Consider the following 23,331-nt stretch of genomic DNA (forward strand, 5'->3'; position numbering starts at 1 on the left):
AGCTTTCATAAAAGCTGGACATTCTAATGCGGCTTGTTCTCTTCAGAAACTTGGCAAGCAGTTGTTGATTCCGGTGATGTCATCTCCCAAATATTTTTGGAACCTCTCCTTTGTAATTGCCCTTCAGGGCCTGTGGGACAATTTGTTTTCTTCAATTTTTTCATAGCGAGGAAAGGGGTCATCTGGTGCCTGAACCCTGAGGGTATGAGTCTAGAGCACCCAGTGGAGCCGCCTGAGCACCTGAATTTGCCAAAGTAGTCACTCTATTGTTGGCTTTTTCTAGAACAGGAGAAGCAGACAAGCCAACGATCCCAGTTTATTTCCACCACCTGCATTGTGGTATTTGTAGATGCAGTGGGCTGCTTTGCATTTGAGAAAATGAATTCTAATATCACAGCTTGGTTTGTTTCTGACATTTTTTCCCCAATGAAATTGAATGAAATCCAGGTAATTAAGGCATTAGACCTACACTGTCCAATACAATAGTTATAAGCCACATAAAGATGTTGAGCATTTATTACCTACTCATATGCTATATACAATTTACTTGGTTATTAGTTGATTGTTCATTGTCTCTCCTTGCCCCCTGTATCTCCTCACCCTAGCCCACTAAAATTTTAGCTTCATGAAGCTAGGGATCTTTGTTTTGTCTGTTTATGTATCTAAAACAGTATTTGCATATAGTCGGCTCTCAGTTAACGTTTGTTGAATGAATGTGTGAAAGACCTTACCTCTACTCGAAGAGCTTGTACTCAGATTGGGAAGGAGCAAATGTACATACATGAAACGTGTAGAGAACATAGCATATATCTATTTCTGGTCGCATTAAAATTCACAGAAAGAAAATAGGTGAGGTCTGGAGTGGACTTAAGGTATAAGAATTGTGGGGCCTGGAGTTTGGGTGGGTATCAAGAGAGGAGATGGACCTTCAGTTACAGGGATTGTAGGTTAATGCTCCAAGAGGGTAACTGTCAAGCAGGAGGAACAAAGGCTGAGGCCTCAGTTTAGGGGGACACCTACAGTTAGAGCATGGGGGCAGGAGAAACTAGCCAGAAAACTGGGGATGTAAGGAGATGAGGAGAACCCAGGGGAAATTGGCCAAGGATGCCTACAAGGCGGAGTCTGGAGAAAGGGAATGTGTGATCACGAGTGTTCTGTGCAGAAGCAGGTGTGGAATATAAATAGACAGGGTTGGTTTTGGCCCGAGGGGAGTCAGTATTTGTGAGTACTTACAAGCTTTTGAATCTCCAGGCTGGTTTTCTGTGTAGTTACTGCAATTAGGATAATTGCCGGTGGGTGTTGCCCTGCTTAGGTTTGATTGGTTCGTGAGCAATGAGAATTCATAGATCACCCTATGATCCGTTCTCTTAACATTTTCCTTGAAAATATATATCTCCTTTGTAAAATAAGCTATTATGAATTATTATTATTATTATTATTATTATTATTTTTTTTGTAGAGACAGAGTGCAAGCAATGGGGGGTGGGTAGAGGGGCAGAGGGAGGGGGAGAGAGAGAATCTTAAGCAGGCTCCATGCCCAGTGCAGAGCCTGACTTGAGGCTCCAGTTCCCGACCCCGAGATCATGAACTGAGCCAAAATCAAGAGTCAGATGCTTACCCGATTGAGCCACCCAGATGTCCCATGAATTTATTCTCATAAAGAAAGAAATACATAATCTAGAGGTAAGCAATACAGGTTAAATTCCATTGTCATTAACCTCAATGATTAATTATCAGCAGCTGCTTAGGTAATGCTTGGCTTGCTTTTTTCTTTCTTTCTAATTTAAAGGAACTGTTAACTTTTCTTTCACTTATTAGAGTAAAACCAGAGGTCCAGATTGGCTTGGAACAGTCTTTATGATATCTCTTATTCTAGCATCCTGTCTGGATTAGTATTTGTCCAAATTTTCCTTTTAAAAAGGAGGTAATAATATGGCCAATTCTGAGATAAGCAGTGGTGGGTTTGGTAGTCTCCACTGCTGGCTCCTGGTTTTGCCAGCAGGACGCAAGACACAGTGCAGCACTGCAGTTCTTCCTTCAATGCAGGGCTAAATCTGAAATACCATGAGGCACACCAGTTGCTTTCTTGAAGTTTTCTAGATGCAGCATGACCATCGGCTTCTTTTCAAGGAGAGCGGGCAGGATATTTGCGGATAAAGTGTTCTTGGTCGGCTGCCACTGGGGAGCACGAATGCCCTCTCCTCCCAGGTGGTGGTAGTTGGTGCCGTAACAGCAGCTGATCACTGTTGGTGACCTGGTGTTCCAGTCAATTGTGCTGGGACCCACGTTTTGGCCTGTGGGATGCCACAGGATCTAAGTGCCAGGCTGATAGTCAATGTGGCCAGTGTGAGATGTGGGAAAATATAGGCTAATATAAGTGGACTTGAGATATTAGGAAATAGGGGCTGAGAAGTACTCAGAGCATATGAAGAGTATCTGAAAGCTCACAGGGCATTGCTGTGACATTGATCGTGCTGTGTAAATCTACGTTTAGTTTTTACATCGCTTTGTGTGGTAGGTGGAGTAACACCCTCCTTCTGAAGAAGATGTGGTAAACGCCGGAACCTGTGACTGTACTACCTCACAGGTCAAAAGGAGTGTTGAAGCTGTGACTGAATAAGGATCTTGAGATGGGAAGATTATTCTGTATCATCCAGGTGGGCCTGATGTACTCAAAGATCCTTCTACGAGGGAGGTGGGAGCTCTGAGTCAGTAGCTGATGTTACCAGAACAAGAGATTGGAGCGATGTGAGGAAGGGATCACGAGCCAAGCAATTCAAGACATAGAAAAATGTAAGGAAAATGATTCTCCCCTCCAGAAAGGACCAGTTTTAAAAATGTTTTTAAAAAATTTTAATTCCAGTATGGTTAACATACAGTATTATATTAGTTTCAGGTGTATGATATGGTGATTCAACAATTGTATACATTACGCAGTGCTCATTATAATAAGTGCCCTCTTTAATTCCCACCTCCCTTCTGGTAACCATCAGTTTGTTTTTTGTAATTAAGTTTGTTTTTTGGTTTCTCTCTTTCTTCCTTTGTTCATTTGTTTTGTTTCTTAAATTCCACATATGAGTGAAATCATAAGCTATTTGTCTTATCTGACTTATTTCACTTAGTTTTGTATTCTCTAGATTCATCTGTGTTGTTGTAAATGGGAAGATCTCATTCTTTTTCGTGGCTCAGTAATATTCCATCGTATATATATATATAATCACATTTTCTTAATCATTCATCTGTTGATGGATACTTGGGGTGTTTCCATAATTTGACTACTGTAGATAATGCTGCTATAAACATAGGGGTGTATCTTTTTTAATTAGTTCATAGTCTTTGGGTAAATATCCAGTAGTAGAATTACTGGATCATATGGTAGTTCTCTTTTTAATTTTTTGAGGAAATTCCGTACTGTTTTCCACCATGGCTGCGCAAGTTTGCATTCCCACCAACAGTGCATGAGGGTTTCTTTTTCTCCACATCTTTGCCAACACTTGTTGTTTCTTGTGTTTTTTATTTTAGCCCTCTTGACTGGTGTGAGGTGATACCTCATTGAGGTTTTGATATGCATTTCCCTGATGATGAGTGAGGCTGAGCATCTTTTCATGTATCTATTGGCCATCTGGATGTCTTCTTTGGGGAAATGTCTGTTCGTGTCTTCTGCCCATATTTTAATTGGACAGAAGGGACCAGTTCAACCAACATTTTGACTTTGGCCCAGTAAGACTGATTTAGGGCTTCTGACCACCAGAACTACAAGATAATAAACTGGCATTATTATTAAGTCACTAAGTTTGTGGTAATTTGTTACAGCAGCATTGGGAAACTAATAACACTTAGTGGGTATTTTTTGTTTTTGTTTTTGTTTTTTTTTGCTTTTGCAGTAAATCTTTCTGCCAATAATTGGCTAAGAAAATTAAAAGTCCATGTTTAGTACCCTGGGGCTAATAATACATTGCATGTTTATAAAAATTTTTTTAAAAATTAAATAAAAAAGAAAAAAAAGTCCACGTTTAATGAAAAATTAGTCAGATTTCTGTGTCTCAAGATAATTGATAATGAACTTGTAACTTGAACAAAGTGTTTGTCAGCATTTATTGTCCACGATAGAGGGTCATAGTGGCCACAGAGAAACCAGAAGACACATGTCTCCTGAGGATACATCAACATCTACTTCCAAAGTTTGTTCTAATTTTTTAAAAGATTTATTTATTTATTTTAGAGAGAGTGTGCAAGCAGTGGGGAGGAGAGACAGACGGAAAGGGGGAGTAGAACAGACTCCCTCACTCCCCAGCATGGAGCCCCACCCATGGTTTGATCCCATGACCCCAGGAGGGGAAGCCCAACAGACTGAGCCACCCAGTTGCCCCAACAATTTGTTTTAATTTTAATAAGACTGGGCAGAAAGGTGGTACAGCTACAGAGGATACTTTTATGTATTACTCAGTGAAGCATGACTTTTCATTAGATCAAATGCCATTTCTTCTAGATGAATTTCACTCACTTTTAATTCCAAGTTTTCTTACATATATTCAAAATGTGAAACCATTGATATTAATGTGGTGGCTTCAGCTAGCAGCAGAGGAAATGTTTTTTGAGAAGCAAGTTCTTTGACTGCATTTAGATGAAAATCAGTTTTAAATGTTTAATGGAGGTAGTCAATGCAAGACCAAAGAACTTTAGTATTGGAATCTTTTAACAAATTGCAATTGAAAACAATTGAAAACAAAGTTGCAAACAGGAAGATAGTGAAATTTACCCTTACAAAGCAAAGGAGAAATTGAACAGTTAAACATGGAGGGCTAAACAGTTGTAAAAGTTTTAATTAAAAAAAAAATCTATAATTGTACTTGTGCTTTGGAGGATTTTGACTTGTGGGGTCTTTTGACAAAACCCCTACTTTTAATTGAATTAATTTAGATTCTGAAGTGGGAATGGAATGACAACTAGAAGGCTGATAATTTTGTAACATTTATAAAAATATTTGTTAAAGAAATATACTTTGACCTTAGGAAAAATGATAATATCCACAAAAATATTTGGTCTGAATTATCTATACATTTCAATGTAGAAAAAATTAGAACTATGAATCTCTATATTTGGCAGAATTTATTCTCAGTTTACTCGGTATGTTGGAACCTGTACAGACTATTTTCCCAACTAAAAATTTTGCTGTCCATAGAGGAATCAATTGAAGATGTATACCATTTAAAATTTATTAATCATAGGGGCGCCTGGGTGGCTCAGTGGGTTAAGCCGCTGCCTTCGGCTCAGGTCATGATCCCAGGTCCTGGGTTCGGGCCCCACATCGGGCTTTCTGCTCAGCAGGGAGCCTGCTTCCTCTTCTCTCTCTGCCTGCCTCTCTGCCTACTTGTGATTTCTCTCTGTCAAATAAATAAATAAAATCTTTAAAAAAATTTATTAATCATAGCATACAACTTTGCAGAAAATTGTGGGAAATTTCATAAAATAATGAAAACTTATGAGTGTAATAAAAACTATACTTTTCAAAATATTTCAATAAGTAAGATATGAGTAAGGAACTGATTAAACTACATAAATATGTACCAAGAATGACTTTATTTTTAATTGTCAGACAATCCATATGAATAAATTTTTGTTCTTATTTTGCTTGAATATATATGGTAATTGACTACTTTCAAAGAAAGAATTTTACTTTGGAGTACAATTAGTATATAGGTCCACTCTTATAATATATTCAATTTATCCATTAAAATGAATATTTTGAAGTTTATATAATTTTAATTCATTTTTGTGTTCCCGTTTACTTCCAAAAGTATGTAAGTTTGGGAGATAAATCAGATTGTTAGCCAGCTATGGTTTTTCTCGTTGCCTATAAGTCCTGGGCCATTGGCTGCCTGTGAGCTCTCTGCAAGTCACATGGATCTTAACCTTTGTGTTGCTTTCCTTGAGAATCATTGGTGGTCTTCCTGCTTCATTACTGCACATGGGGTTTCTCTTCCTCCAACCCCCTAAATGCTACCCTTGATAAAACTTATCTGCTCATCTCAAGGAAGCCCTTAAATCCTCTTCCTAGATGTAGTACTACTTCACATTTCCTTTTTTCTGGAGGAGAGAAAACACACACACACAGAGAACACACACAGGAGCCTATCTCTTGACTTCGTTCCAATGACTTTTTTTTTTTTCCCCAGCCAAAAATTATTTCCTTGGAAATCATGTTTCTACTAATTTTGGCATCTCTGTTTTCTGTAAGAGTTGTTTTATACAAATCATTTGCTTAAGTAACCCAGCAATTACCCAATTCTTTAAAACATGTAAAGCAAATTTTATTTTCCCTCCTGCTGAATATTTAAAGTGTATTTAACAAAGTGAAGTAATTTTAAGATAAAATTTCACACAATTTTAAAATGCGGTTTTAAGGAGACCTGGTTCAGTGAATTGATCTGTGAGAAGCCAATCATTGGAAAATGCTACAAATTTTGAAAGATCTTTTGGATAATGTTTGATAGTAATTATTTGTTGATAATAAGTAATTAATTTATAATCAATAATTATAAATAATTTCAACATGTTTTATAAAATTTTATTTTGTGAATATGTATATATTAAGAAAAATGCTTTAAAATATAAGATTAAATACATGCCTATCCACTATTAAGTTTAGGTATTCTAAAGTCCTTTGCTTAGTTTTATGGTTAATGTGGCTAAATAAATCTGATGTGAAAAGTAGTTACTAATTTGAGCACTTACTATGTGCCATGCAATGTATTAGTGATTTTTTAAAACATAGATTATTTAACTGAATCCTCAAAACAATCCCTTGAGGAAGGTAAAATTATCATTCCTATTTGTAGAGAGAGAAGCTGAGATTTAGAAAAGCCAAGCCTGTTCTTGTGATTATGGGAAATTATGGGATGGAAATCTGTCTCAGGGGTGTCTGATTCAACCACATGTTCTAACTACTACTTTATAATAAGATGGTTAGGATAAATCCAGGGCTAGTCATAGCCAAAACCAAACCCCAAACCGTCATCATCTTCAATAATTAAACCAGGTAACTTTTGTTTGTTTGTTTTTCCTCTCTGTTTATGTCCCCCAACTTATTTCAATTCTTTGTGCTCTTTTTTGAACTTTTTTGAGGCATCCAATCATAGTCTTTTGATGCTTTTTTTTTTTTAAAGGGTTCTCCAACTTTGTTCTCCCCGAGTTTATTTTCTCTGGATAGTAGTGCTGAATAAAAGGAATAAAAGTTTCTCAAACTGGAGATCCAACAGAATTATCAATGAGAATTTAAGAATATGTGCTTTCATATGTGATAATCTAGCATCTCCTTGGCGAGCTGGGTTATTGTCTTGTTAATGAATTTATGAGCATCCCTTCTCAGTGTCAGTGTTTTGTCAATGATGCATATAATGGCATCAGTGTCAAGTAGGTAAGAATATCTTTAATCATCTCATAGAAAAGGAATGGGGGGGGGGGAACGCCTGGGTGGCTCAGTTGGTTAAGCAGCTGCCTTCAGCTCAGGTCATGGTCCCGGCCTCCTGGGATCGAGTCCCGCATCGGGCTCCTTGCTCTGCGGGGAGCCTGCTTCTCCCTCTGCCTCTGCCTGCCATTCTGTTTGCCTGTGCTCGCTCTCCCTCTCTCTCTCTGATAAATAAATAAAATCTTTAAAAAAAAAAAAAAAAGAAAAGGAATGGGGGGAGGTGGAATCTGTAAAGGATGTGCTGGAGCCAAGAGAAGACCAGATTGGCCGGTAGCTGTTGGTACAATGGAGGCTTTGTGGTGTTTCAGGTAGAAGGTGGTCAGAGCACTATCTGCTCACGTTTCTCCAGCGGGATAACTGTGCTGCTGTGGGTCAGCCCTGCATTCCTGTGGGGTGCAGTGAATTAGTTTCAGCAAAACAGTTCAACTGGTCACATTCAAGTGATGGAACAATTTTGATTTTATTCGTTTTTATGCTTTCCATATTCAACATACATTTCCATATTTTAAGCTTGTTCTCCTACCTAATTGTATGTTTGTACATATTTAAGTTGCCTTAGAATAATAATAAATTGAGTCAGTACTGGGGATACAGGTAACATTCTTTTCCCTTTAAAAGGGGTCTGTGCATTGCTCACGTTTGAGAAAAACTGTGATAGATACTGCTCAATTTCTTCCTTCTATCACAACATGGAATACCTTCATCTCAATCCCCTGGGACTCTCTTTCTGCTGTGCTAATGGATTAACAAGCTGTTTCCCTTGGATCCTTCTGTAGGTAATGATTGACCTTATGGGTGGCTTCTGGCAGTGGGGATTTGAGAGCTTCTTGTTGGATAAAGTAGGAGATTATTTTGGCTGCAGGGTTCTGGACCATTTATGTTACACAACAGATGCTGAATTTGCCCAAGAGTGAGCTGTAGTCTTTGTAAACCTTTAACATGTTTCTTTGGAGGCAGGGTGGCCAAGTGCTTATGAAGCTTCATGAATGGACACAGGCCTCATCTCCCTGGACCACCCAACATGAATGTCTAGAAAGCTTGTCCGTGGCCTCCAAAGCAGGCAATACCCAGGTCTTGGTGTCAAATTCACTGTTCCCTCACAGCCTATATTGGATATTGGACATTCTCTTCACACTGCATGTCTTGGGACTGGCAGACGATCTTGGGGTTTTATTCTAAGTGAAAGCCCTGGTCTCAGGGGGGCAAAGAGAGAAGTCCCTGTGGCTCAGGTCTTCCACAAGGTCCCTCTTTTCCTCAAGGCACCATCAACAAGGGAATGAGCTTAAATTCTGTTGTCAGTGTCTCTGTGAACAACAGCTCTGGATACTCAAACACAACAAGCAAAGCAAAGTAAAATATCCCTTCTTTTATCTTACTATAATAGTACAAATTTATTGTGGGAGGTAAAGAAAACACTGATGTAAAAGTAACAAAAGTTAAATTATGAAGTCATCCATAATTCCATATTCAAAGATCATCTCTATGAATGATTTGGTGTATATTTTTTATCTATTTCTAAACATAAAGTTAGATTACATCCTGTTTCTATTTTTTCATTCATATATCCAGCAAATACTGGTTGAGAGACTCCTGTGTGCTCTTGTTCACAGCAGAGTGAGACAGAGTCCTGGCCTCTCAGGATTTAGTTTGGTAGGGGAGATAAGACATTTCAACAAATATCCAACCCTGATTTCAGCAACTCCCAAAGCAGCCAGCACAATTCTCTGCAGGAGAGATACCCACCCATGTCATGAACAAATAGTGTGCTGGGGGATATTGGCTTGGAGAGAGATCATCCGTGTAGGGGGGGTTAATTTTCTAGGGATGGTGTAACAAAACACCACAGAATGGGTGGTTGAAACAGCAGATATTTGTTTTCTCACAGTTCTGGAGGCTAGAAGTTTGACATCAAGTTGCCTACAGGTTTGGTTTCTCCTAAGGTCTCTTTCCTTTACTTGCAGATGGCTGCCTTCCAATTATGTCCTCACATGGCCCTTCCTCTGTGCCTTGCAGCCCCAGTGTCTGTCTTCTTGTAAGTCCTATTGGATGAGGGTCCTGGCCCTATGACCTCATTTAACCTTTAATCACCTATGTAAAGACCCCATCTCTAAATATGGCTACATTCTGAGGTTCTAGGGGTTGGAAGTTCAACATGTGAATTTTGGGGAACACAATTCAGCCTATAATACATGGGGTACTTTAAAAATTATTTGTCTGTTTACTTATTTATTTCTGATAAGCCAAGCCTGTGAGTCTGCTACAGAATAGATGCAGTGAAAATGGAGGCCGACGGCATACATGGGGAGACTGCCTATCTCCATCCCAAATATCTCCTCTACAGCCTCCTACTTGCTCAGAGTTTCAACATTTGACTACAGGCCCTGAGCTGTGGGAAGCTATCAATTTTTTAGCATCTAGAAGATTCTCTACAGGGGAATGGAGAAGTTGTTTCTTTAGAGACACAGCAGTGTTAATGCACGATCCAGGTGTCCATCTGATTCTATGGTTCCTGGGACTTTTCACAGATGACCATCCACTGGCATTGCTTTATGGTGACACTATCTCTCCAGCATATAAATTCTTTAGGGTATTTTTCTTTCAAAGTACAGCCACCAACATCGCCACAAGAATTTTTAAATTCTGTGATTTTATTTCAATGGATAATCTTTTTTTAATTGAAATTTTAGATAGTAAACATACAATGCAGTATTGGTTTCTGAAGTAGGAGTCAGTGATTCATCACTTACACACAATACCCAGTGCTCACCACAACAGCTGCCCTCATTAATACCCCATCACCCTTTAAGACCATTCCCTACCCACCTTACTCCATCAACCCTCAGTTTATTCTCTATCATTAAGAGTTTCTTTCTTTTTTTTTTTTTTTGACAGATAGAGATCACAGGTAGGCAGCGAGGCAGGCAGAGAGAGAGAGAGGAGGAAGCGGGCTCCCTGCCGAGCAGAGAGCCCGATGTGGGGCTCGATCCCAGGACCCTGGGATCATGACCTGAGCTGAAGGTAGAGGCTTTAACCCACTGAGCCACCCAGGTGCCCCTCATTAAGAGTTTCTTATGGTTTGTTTCCATCTCTTATTCTTTTCCCCTTCCCATGTGTTCATCTGTTTTCTTTCTTAAATTCCACATATGAATGAGATCATATGGTATTTGCCTTTCTCTAATTGTCTTATTTCACTTAGCATAATATACTCTAACTTATCCATGTTGTTGCAAATGGCAAAGTTTCATTTTTGATGGCTAAGTAATATTCCACTGTATGTATATGTGTGTGTATCACATTTTCTTTATCCATTCATCAGTTGATGGATATTTGGGTACTCTCCATAATTTGGCTATTGTTGATAATGCTGCTATAAACATTGGGGAGCATGTACCCCTTCAAATCTATATTTTTGTATCCTTTGTGTAAATACCTAGTCATGCAATTGCCCAATCACAGGATAGTTCTATTTTTAACTTTTTGAGGAACCTTCATGCTGTTGTCTGTAGTGGCTGTACCAGTTTGCATTCTGACCAACAGTGCAAGAGTATTCCCCTTTCTCTGCATCCTTGCCACAACGTTTCTTGTGTTGTTAATTTTAGCCACTTTGACAGGTATGAGTTGGTATCTCATCATGGTTTTGATTTGTATTTCCCTGAAATGAGTGATGTTGAGCATCTCTTCATGTGTCTGTTAGTCATCTGGATGTCTTCTTTGGAAAAGTATCCATTCATGTCTTCTTCCCACTTCTTAACTGGATTTTTTGTTTTTTTTGGGTGTTGATTTTGATAAGTTCTTTATAAATTTTGGATATTAACCCTTTATCAGATATGCCATTTGCAAATATCTTCTCAACTGATCATTTTAATACAGAGAACAATTCAGTTTTGATTTCATAATCCTACAAGAGCAAAAATATAAATTTATGCTTGCTTTTATGTTTATATCTAATTATACTATTATAAAAATAATTGAAAAATGATTTCAATTGTTATGGGATAGGTGTGGAGGATGGCTCCCCTTCCTTAAAAAAAAAATCTACACATTATCAAATTTTAGAAACACTGTTTGAAGGGGACCACAGTGGACCACAGTAGGGTTGGCATCTGTGTTAGTTGCTCAGGCTGCCATAATAAAGTGCCATAGGCTGGGTGGCTTCAACAACAAAAACTGATGGTTCCACAGTTCTGGAGACTAGAAATCTGAAATGAAAGTATCAGTAAGGTTGATTCCTTCTGAGGGATGAGAAGGAAGGCTCTGTTCCAGGCCTTTCTCTTTGGCTTGTAGATAATGGTCTTCATTCTACATTGCTTCACACCATCTTCTCTACAAGCATGTCCAAATTCCCCTTCTTACAAGGACGTGCTGTATTGAAGTAGGGCCCACCCTAATGACCTCATTTAAATTGATTACCTCTATAAAGACCCTATCTCCAAATAGGTCACATTCTGAGGTACTGGGAGTTGGGACTTCAATATGTGACTTTTTGGTGGGGACACAGCTCAGCCCATACCAGTATCATTCTCCTGAAATTTGGCTCCATGTCCTCTGCCCAGAGTTCCTTCCACTAAGAGGCACAACTAGCCATGGGGTCACATTTTTTTCCCTGGGCCAGAGTGTCACAGAGTGCCATGCTCTGGGCAAGGACCTCCATCACTGCAGCTTCAAGCACCAAACCTTCCAGATACCCACCCCTCTATTCAGAAAATTCCTTAAGTGAAGAGAGAGCCCCAAAGTAACACAGACCAGAAAGGAACAGAGACAATATACAGAAATAGTGACTTTACAGGTAATACAGTGACACTAAATCCATATCTTTCAATAGTTATTCTGAATGTAAATGGGCTACATGCCCCAGTCAGAAGACACAGGATATCAGATTGAATAAAAAAGTAACCGATTGATATGCTGTCTGCAAGAGCCTCATTTTAGGTCTAAAGACAGCTCTAGATTGAAAGTAAATTGGTAGAAACCATTTATCATGCTAATGGACATCAAAAGAAAGCTGGGGTAGCATCCTTATATCAGACAAATTAGATTTTTAAACCAAGACAGTAATAAAAGAAGGATCTATATCATAATTAAAGGGTCTATCCAACAAGGAGATCTAAAAATTGTTGAGTATTTATCCCCCTAACATGGTAGCTAATTATACAAACCAATTAATAACAAAATTAAAGAAACACATTGAAAATAGAAGGAGACTTTAACACCCCACTCACTGCAATGGACAGATCATCTAATCAGAAGATCAACAAGGAAACAAGGGCTCTGAATGACATGCTGGACTAGATGGACTTCACAGACATATTCAGAGCATTCCATCCTAAAGCAGCAGAAGAATACACATTCTTCTCAAGTGCTCATGGAACATTTTTCAGAATAGATCACATCCTGGGTCACAAATCGGGTCTCAAATGGTACCAAAAGATTGGTATCATTCCCTGCATATTTTCAGACCACAATGCTTTGAAACTGGAATTCAATCACAAGAAGAAACTTGGAAAGAACTCAAGTACATGGAGGCTAAAGAATGGTCAGGTCAACCAAGAAATTAAAGAAAAATTTTAAAAACTCATGGAAACAAATGAAAATGGGAACACAACTGTTCAAAATCTTTGGGATGCTTCTTAGGACCCCAAAGGGGGTCCTAAGAAGGAAGTATATAGCAGTACAAGCCTTTCTCAAAAAAACAAGAAAGGTCTCAAATATACAACCTAACCTTACACCTAAAGGAGCTGGAGAAAGAAGAGCAAAGAAAGCCTAAACCCAGCCTGAGAAGAGAATAAAGTTTAGAGCAAAAATCAATGAAATAGAAAAAAAGAACAATAGAACAGATCAAGGAAACTAGGAGGTGGTTCTTTGAAAGAATTAATAAGATCAATAAGGCCTCAGCCAGACTTATCAAAAAGAAAACAGAAAGGACCCAAATAAATAAAATCATGAATGAAGGAAGAGAGATCACAACCAACACCAAAGAAATACAAACAATTATAAGAACATATTATGAGCAGCTATATGCCAACAAATTAGGTAATCCAGAAGAAATGAATGCATTCCTAGAGACATACAAACTACCAAAATGGAAATAAAAAGAAACGGAAAACCTGAACAGACCCATAACCAGCAAGGAAACTGAAGCAGTAATCAAAAATCTCCCAAGAAATTAGAGTCCAGGGCTGGATGGGTGCTCAGGGGAATTCTACTAAACACTTAAAGAAGACCTAATACCTATTCTTCTGAAACTATTTAACAAAATAGAAACGAAAGGAAAACTTCCAAACTCTCTCTATGAGGTCAACATTACCTTGATCCCCAAACCAAAGACCCCACCAAAAAGAATTACAGACCATTATCCAATGAAAATAGATGCAAAAATTCTCACCAAGATAATAGCCAATAGGATTCGACAGTACATTAAAAAGATTATTCACCGTGACCAAGTGGGATTTATTCCTGGGCTACAAGGGTGATTCAACCTCCACAAACCAGTCAATGTGATACACTACATTAATAGAAGAAAGAGCAAGACCATATGACCTCTCAATAGATGCAGAAAAAGCATTTGACAAAGTATAGCATCCTTTCTTTCTTTAAAAAAAAAAAAAAAATTATTTATTTATTTATTTGGTGGGGAGAGAGAGAGAACACAAGCAGGGAGGTGGAGGGGCAGGGGGAGAAGTATCCTCCCTGATGAGAGGGAGCCTGACATAGGACTCAATCTCAGGATCCTGGGATCATGACCTAAGCCAAAGGCAGACACTTAGCTGACTGAGCCACCTAGGTGCCCCATACAGCATCCACTCTTGATTAAACTCTTCACAGTGTGGGGGTAGTGGGTACATACTTCAATATCATAAAAGCCATATATAAAAAGCCCACAGGAAATATCATTCTCAATGGGGAAAAATTGAGAGCTTTTCCTATAAGGTCAGGAACATGACAGGGATGTCCTCCTAGCCTCAGCAATCAGACAACAGAAATAAATTAAAGGCATCTGAATCGGCAAAGAAGAAGTCAAACTCTCACTCTTTGCAGATGACATGATACTCTATGTGGAAAACCCAAAAGACTCCACCCCAAAATTGCTAGGACTCATACAGGAATTCAGGAACATGGCAGGATATAAAATCAATGCACAGAAATTAGTTGCATTTCTATACACCAACAGCGAGACAGAAGAAAGAGAAATTAAGGAGTTGATCCAATTTATAATTGCACCCAAAACCATAAGATACCTAGGAATAAACATAAGCAAAGAGGCAAAGAATCTGTACTCAGAAAACTATAAAGTACTCATGAAAGAAATGGAAGAAGACACAAAGAAATGGAAAAAAGTTCCATGCTCATGGATTGGAAGAACAGATACTGTGAAAACGTCTATGCTACCTAAAGCACTCTACTCATTTAACACAATCCCTATCAAAATACCATCATTTTTTTTTCAAATAAATGGAACAAATAATCCTAAAATTTATATAGAACCAAAAAAGATCCCAAATAGCCAGATAAGTGTTGCAAAAGAAAGCCAAAGTTGGAGGCTTCAGAATTCCAGACTTCAAGCTCTATTACAAAGCTGTCATCAAGATAGTATGGTACTGGCACAAAAAAAAAGACACATAGATCAATGGAACAGAATAGAGAGCCCACACAAATGGACCCTCAACTCTGTGGTCAACTAATCTTTGACAAGGCAGGAAAGAATGTCCAATGCGGGGAAAAAAAAACAACAACAACAGTCTCTTCAACAAATGGTGTTGGAAAAATTGGACAGCCACATGCGAAAGACTGAAACCGAGCCATATCCTTATACCATACACAAAAATAGACTCAAAATGGATGAAGGACCTCAATGTGAGGCAGGAATCCAACAAAATTCTGGAGGAGAACATAAGCAGAAATCTCTTTGATCTTGGCTGCAGCAACTTCTTGCTAGCACTTCTCCAAAGGCAAGGGAAACAAAGGTAAAAATGAATGATTGGGACTTCATCAAAATAAAAAGCTTTTTCACAGCAAAGGAAATAGTCAACAAAAGCAAAGACAATTGACAGAATGGGAGAGGATATTTGCAAATGCCTTATCAGATAAAGGCCTAGTATCCAAAATCTATAAGGAAGTTAATCAAACTTAACACCCAAAGAACAAATAATCCAATCAAGAAATGGGCAAAAGACATGAACAGACATTTCTCCAAAGAAGACATATAAATGGTCAACAGACACATGAAAGAAATGTTCCACATCACTCAGCATCAGGGAAATTCAAATCCAAACCACAATGAGATAACACTGCACACCAGTCAGAATGGCTAAAATTAACAAGTGAGGAAATGACAGATGTTGGCAAGAATGTGGAGAAAGGGGAACCCTCTTAAAGGACTGATGGGAATGCAAGTTGGTGCAACCCAGCAATTGCACTACTAGGTATTTATCCCAAAGATACAAATGTAGAGATCCAAAGGGGCACATGCACCCAATGTTTATAGCACCGGTGTCCACAAATAGCCAAACTATGGAAAGAGCCCAGATGTCCATCAACAGAAGACTGGATAAAGAAGATGTGATACACACACACACACACACACACACACACACACACACACACTGGACTACTACTCAGCCATCAAAAAACCTGAAATCTTGCCATTTACAATGACATGGATGGAACTAGAGGGTATTATGCTAAACGAAATAAGTCAATCAGAGAAAAACAAATACTATGTGATCTCATTCATGTGGAATCTAAGAAACAAAACAGAGGATCAGAGGGGAAGGAAAGGAAAAATAAAACAAGATAAAATCAGAGATGGAGACAAGCCATAAGAGACTCTTAATCATAGGAAACAAACTGAGGGTTGCTGGAGGGGAGGGAGGTGGGGGATGGGATAACTGAGTGATAGACATTAAGGAGGGCTCCTAATGTAATGAGCACTGGGTGTTATATAAGACTGATGAATCACTGAGCTCGACCTCTGAAACTAATAATATATTATATGTTAATTGAATTTAAATTTAAAAAAACACCAAGAATTTATTGGGTTCCTACTTAAAATTATCATTTAATGAATACCCTCCCCAAAAACATGTTAGATAATTGGCTATCCTTATCATACATATTGTTATCCCTATTTAACAGGTAAGTAATCTGAGGTGAAAGCCTCAGATTGTATGCAAAGTATGAGCAAGACCATTCTCATTCTCCCTCTTTCCCCCTGCTCACCATCCCTTTGAGTTCAGGCTGACCTGTAATGTTATTTCTAAATCCCTTGACAACGAGTCCAGACATTTTGCCCACGAATGCTACCTGCCCTCACAGTAAGAGAAGTCTCCCTGAACTGGTTTCTTTGCCCTTTCCTTCAAGTTTTTGTAATTGACTTACCTTTGGAAGGCACTCAGCGCCTTCCCTTTCTTGGCTCATCCTCATCCTTTTAATAACCACCTTAAATGTCCCTGACTTCCCCGGTCAGATCTTAACTCCTTTATTTTCCCTTAGCCTCTAAATGCCTCAACTGTCTGTGACTTGGATCATGTGGTTTTTGTTGGGTCGGCGGGTTCTGGAAATGCAGGAGGAACAATAGAAATGACGGCCAGGGCCGCCATCTTCCAGTCCCCTGCCCCCTTCCTTAACCCTAGACTCTCCCGCCAAAAGGGTGTATGCCCAGGTCAAGTCTCCATAGGTAACCCGACACCTATGCAGGAAACAGGAGTATCAGGAGCCCTCATACCTTCTGATCACCAAATATGGATGTGAGCCCATGCCCTACCTTGGCCTGATAAAAGACCCCCCGCCAACTCCTTTCCAGTGCGACTTCCCCAACTCACTCACTCTCTCTCTCCCTCTCTCTTTCTGTGAGTCCCAGAACCTCGACTGAGGGTGCCCACCTCCTCCCAGCGACTTTCCTGGCTCCCCTTCTCCCAAGCCCTGAGACTTCGCTGAAGAGTGCCTTTAATAAATCTTGCCTTGTGCCTACCTCTCCTGGTGTCGTGTTTACCTCGCCTGCAAAACTTTACAGTTTTCAAATTGGTTTTTGTTAGTGTCTTCAATGAGACTTGTTTCAGTCTTCAAGAGCAAGGACGGTCTTCTCAATCTTCTCAACTTGCATTCTCCATGTCTAGCCCAGTTTGCTGAATGGTCAGTTCCTCCTATCTGAAGTCATCCTGCTTTCTGATTCTAAGCTGCTTTCAACTCCTGGTCTTTTCTCTTTCTCTTTCTGACTGCCATCACGCATTCTTGCATCCGATTCCTTGTGCTCACTTCTGCTAGCTCATATTTCCTAACGTCCTCTTCTTCTTGCTTGCCCAGTAATTCCAATATAGGCCCTGAGGAATCTGGTGTTTCCTTATGATAACTTTTGCTTTTTTTTTTTTTTTTTTTTTTTTTTTTTTGTCTCACAGGAAGGCGGAGATTGCATTTCCAAACTCCTTATTAGATTGTGGAGGAGAATATGCTTCTTACACCCCTGTCACAAATCCGAGTTTCATGTGAGAGAGGGGCAGTCATTCTGGAGGTCCTATGCAATTGACTTGGGTGGGAATTAGGTCCTTGGTTTCTTATTCACTACATTAAGGGCCCCAGAAATGTTCTGAGGCTGGGGAAATGTTCTCACATCAAGAAGCCTCCCTGTTGGGGCACCTGGGTGGCTCAGTTGGTTAAGCAACTGCCTTCGGCTCAGGTCATGATCCTGGAGTCCTGGGATCGAGTCCCACATTGGACTCCCTGCTCGGCGGGGAGTCTGCTTCTCCCGCTGATCTCTCTCTCCTCTCATGTTCTCTCTCTCTCTCTCTCAAATAAATAAATAAAATCATTAAAAAAAAAAAAAAAGAAGCCTCCCTGTTTTATTCTCTGCCCTGCCTGCTCCCAGCATGCATGATGCAGGAAGTTTATGTGAGGGAGCCCAGGGCACTGACCTGAACACCCCCCCACACTGTTTGTGCCGTTGCCCTGGACACTGGAACCACAACCACTGTCTTTCGCAATCAGCTCACCTGCTGAGTAATAGGCTAGAACATCAGACAGCATTTCCTCCCTCTGAAAATTAACTGTGGTTCTGGTCAGGAACACGGGAGTTTCTACCCTTCCCTTGGTCCTTAAAATGAAAGACTATCCAACAGAAAAGATAACCAGAAATGTGGGAAATAGCCATGCCCTTTGCCCTGAACCCAGAGGAGCAGGTAGGTGCCATCTTCTTGGTGCACAAGTGTATAGGGGCGACACCTCAGGAGCCAGGACAGTCCCAGGCTGAGGACACGACCATTACACTTGGCACATTCTCCTACTTCCCTCCCTCCCTGTCCTTTTCTCGATCGGTATTAACTAGTTCCAGAGAAGTCCTTGCCTTCGGAGAGGAAACCCAGAGCACAGTGACAATTTCTTCTTTAGACCGATTGTCTATTGCAATCAATAAAGTGTGATGAACCCTTGCAGGCCAGGGCCGTGGGAGCTGTTTGTTGTGGGAATGGTGGGTGGAGGCAGGGGTGCAGGGTCTAGGCAGTGAGAACCTGAAGGCCAAAGTACTGCTGCTTATGTTACCTTTTCTGCTGGAACTCCCCGGTAGAGGCTGGAGGGGTAAAGAAACCCAGGGAGCATATATCCACGAGGAGGGAACCCTCTCCTCCCTGTGGAGCACAGAGCACCTGGTATTTCTGGACAGTGTGGCCTGGGTGTGCCCAGACTCCCCAAAACTCCTTACACTAGTGCTTCTAATGACAGGAGACCCCAGAGATAGGCCCGAGGGGTCCCCAGCATGAGAGCAGATTTTCTTTTGAGGCTCATGTTTGGTTTGTGTGTGTTTTCTTGTGAATTTTTAAGACATTTTGAAACAGTCCCAAACTTATAGAGAAATTGAAAGCACAATGCAAATAACCTCTTTCCTCTGTACCATATAAAATCAATTGCCTATATATTTGTTTTTTTTTTCAAAAGCAAAGTATATTTTATTAACCTTTTTTGACTTCAACGACTAACATAATGGAAGTTTAACAACAACATTTTCTTTTTTTATAGTAAGAATTCTAACTTTTTTCTTGGCTTTTTTTTTAGTTTTATTGGGATATAGCTGACATGTAACACAATGATGTGATATATATATATATATATATATATATATATATATATATATATACATTGGAAGACGATCAGCATGATAAGCTGAGTTAACAGCCATCACTTCAAATAGTTATAATTTTTTTTCTCGCAATGACAACTTGAAGATCTATTCTCTCCCTTACATATTTGTATTCTACGAAGATACCACCTTGATAATACTGGTGGCTTCTGAAAAAGGCACTGATATTGAAAGGGAGGGAAGGATGCCCTAGTCATTTCTTAGTGACTAACTTTGGTATTGCTTGATGTTTCTTCACAATGCGAGCATGTATATGCATTACTAATTTGTTTTAAAAGTAAATGAAAAGGGGATCTCTTGACCTTAGCACTATGTTCTTGGAAACCTCTGCACTGCACTGTGAGAGCCAAATGGAGGAAGGAGCAAATGTGTAGGCTGAAGTGAACCAGAAGAAAGACGAGGCAAAAATCCAAGTAAACCATTAGCTTGTGCCCTCATGGAAGCCACAGCAGAAATAAGGAAAGCCAGAGGCCAGGGACACTGGTACAAATTGTTGGATTGCATGCCTACTTTCTAGAACTTGACTCAGTGGATCTGGAGCATGCATCTACTTTTGAGAGACTCACCTTGTTTACACCAAAACAGTCCATTTTGGTCCTTTGCCCTGGACCTGTGTCTTTTGAGACTAATTCTGTTTTCATTTGTGGCTGAATCTAACATGTGTACAACAGAACCTCTCTTCTGCTATCTTAGGGGAAGGAAAAAAAGTAAATGAAAAGGTAAGACTAGTAATGAAAAATATTTTAAAAGAATAAGTTGTTGGCATCATATGCCCCCCTACAAAGACATTCCCCTCGAAAACCCCAACAGACCCACCCAATCAGGAAGCTCACAAGGATACCCAACTGCCATCTATCTGCCTATCCCACTCGAGTTTCTCCAGTTGTCCCAGTGGTGTCCTTTATCTCAAAAGGATCCAACCTGCCTTCTGTCTGGGTCAATGTGGCTCTGCCCTCTCACCCTGCATGGAGGCCTAGGCTTCTCTGCTGGGCCAGACTACCTTAGGACTGAGCTGTTTAGGCAGGGAAGAGCAGGAGGAAGAACGAATACATATACGGTTTTATTTTCTATATCAAATAATACATTATATATTATTACATATATGTATATATTATATACATTATATGTAACATATATTACACATATATGTTACATATATACATATATTACATACTTTATATCAAATATATAATGTATATTATATAATATAGTATATTATATATTATAATATATTATATTTTATATAATATATATTATATTATATATAATATTTATATTTTTATATAACATATATAATAATATATTATATATATGTAATACATATATATGTATTATATGTATTATATGTATATGTATTATGTATATATACATTTATAAAAAAATCTATCTTGTTGGCTACAACATGTCCAAAGACATATATTATATATTATATTATAATGTATATTATATATATTATATATGTATTATATATATACATATATATAAAACCTATCTTGTTGTTGGCTACAACATGTCCAAAGACACCTTGGGCTTTAACTGCAATATTTGAGTGAATTTTGCCTCCTCTGGGCAGCTGCCCCTTCAAGGCAAACCACAAGGCAAGTGTATTTGTGTGGAGAAGCCCCATGTGCTGGGGCACATGGCATTTGTCCCGAGGGAGGCCCCTGAGAGCACTGTACAAACTGGACCTCTACCTGTGGTGGGCTCTGGGGTCAGACTGCTGGGGTGTATGTCCAGGTCGGCCACCCATAGCCACGTGGCCTCAGACACGCTGTGAACTCTCTCAGCCTCTGTAAACGGAGAGAGTGAAGGAAAGAACTCGATAGCACTGCTGGAATATTGCAGGAGCCCAGGCACTTTAAGCACTTAGCATGGTGCCTGGCAAGTGCTAAATACCCAAGAAGTGTTTGCTCCTATTAATACACCTGCATTTATCTTAGCGTAAAGAAGTCTACCACACGGTGCTGGAGGGCCGGGAAAGGTAGGTCTAGTTAGCCTGGGGCTTCGGGTAGTGCCTGGCACAAGGCCCTGGGCAATTAACTGCAAGTGAGTTTCTCCCGTTTCTGAAGCCAGAGTGGCTTTCTGCCCTTCCTCTCCTCAGGCTGGAGGAGTAGAGAATAAAGAGTCAGAGCAGCCAGGCATCCCTTTTCCTTTCCCCTTCCTACTTCTTTCCCCAATCTCCACCTCTCCCCACATCCCGAGGGCAAACAGAGTAGCAGGCAGGTGAGGGAAACAGGACCAGGCTAAATGGTCTCAGCAGCACCCAGCTCCCCAGAGGCGGCCGAAGCAGCTCGCTGATGGCTCAGATCCTGGCCAGGGCCCTGAGAGAGAGCCAAGAGAGCCGAAATGACAAATAGCCTTGGCTTTGTTTTGGTTTCTTTATGTTGTGGCAGGAGGGAGGACCCTGAGGTGGAAATGCTCCCCCGCACTCCCACCTCCAGCCTCCATCCTCTACCCCTCTGCCCTGAAATGGTGGTTTCTCCAGACAGCAGGAAAAAAGCTTCCTCCCTGCTCCCAGCCCGCTTCCAGACTGGCCACCTGCTCACCCTACAGAGCAGTCCACTCTGGGACTTTTCATGACAAACAGTCTCCTGGGTCCTTTGAGGCTGTGGGGTTTTTGTGTGAGAGACTGGGGAGCCTGCTTTGCTGATGAGGTCACCGTTCCTTGAGCTATTACCTTGCTTTCCTTGGCCAGAGCAAGCAGCAGGAATGCCTTGGAGCAGTGTTTGTTTGTGAAACATCAAATCCCTGCCTAGTTACGCCCAAGCAGGTCAGCTTGCATCCAGACCCCAATCCCTCAGTAGTTCTTTTGTCTTTAGTCCCGTGGATATAGGGGTTTGTTACCTGCCTCAGAATGAAAGGGCTGGAGCTCGGCCAGACAGGATGGGTAGGGGCTAGCTTCCCTCCAGGAGCAGGAGGACATGGGCAGGCCCTGTGCTCTCCTGGGCCAACGTGCTTTGTAGATTTCATTTGCAGTCTAATTTCGCTGGTAGGGAATATGGGCAAGAGGCCAGGGCAGCATTTGGCAGCAAGGGGACATCTAGAGAGGGAGAGCTGTTTGAATTCACAGTGATTTCACAGTGAATTCCTGCCCTCCACTTCCTGCCTGGAGGCCAGTGGCCGTTGGCTGGCACTGAGCTGGCCCGTGGGCAGCCATCTCCGGCTGTAGGCACTGACCCCGCAGGCCACACCCGGAGAGCAGGTAGCCTGGGCCCCTGCCAGCCTGGAGTTCTTGCCTGCCAGCTGCTGACGGGCCTGGCCCTGCAGTCTGGCCCCAGGCTCTGCAAACGATTCTATTTTAGGTTGCTGACTAGCTCTTCAGCCCTCATTCCTGTCTTGAGCTTCCTGAGTCACTTCTCGCTCCCTGCTCTGCTTCTTTCTGAATGGATTGGATTAGCATAACACCATATGTTAGAAAAGCAATTCACAATTTATAAAGCCTTTTTATGCACCAGCTCTCTTCTGATCTTTCATCAGCCTGTGAGGTCCACCATGCAGGTAACTTAATCCATATTTCACAGATGAGCAACAATGGAGGCGCAAAATAACTCAGGCAGTTTGATCAATCACACACACACACACACACACACACACACACACACACACACACACACAGAGAGAGAGAGAGAGAGAGAGAGAGGGAGAGAGAGAGAGAAGCATACTGCAAATCATTGTGGAGTTGAGTCTTAAGAATCAGGTTTCCAGTGGCACCTGGGTGGCTCAGTGGGTTAAGCTGCTGCCT

Source organism: Lutra lutra, chromosome 4 (genome assembly GCF_902655055.1).
Source record: "Lutra lutra chromosome 4, mLutLut1.2, whole genome shotgun sequence".
NCBI classification, from domain to species: Eukaryota; Metazoa; Chordata; class Mammalia; order Carnivora; family Mustelidae; genus Lutra; species Lutra lutra.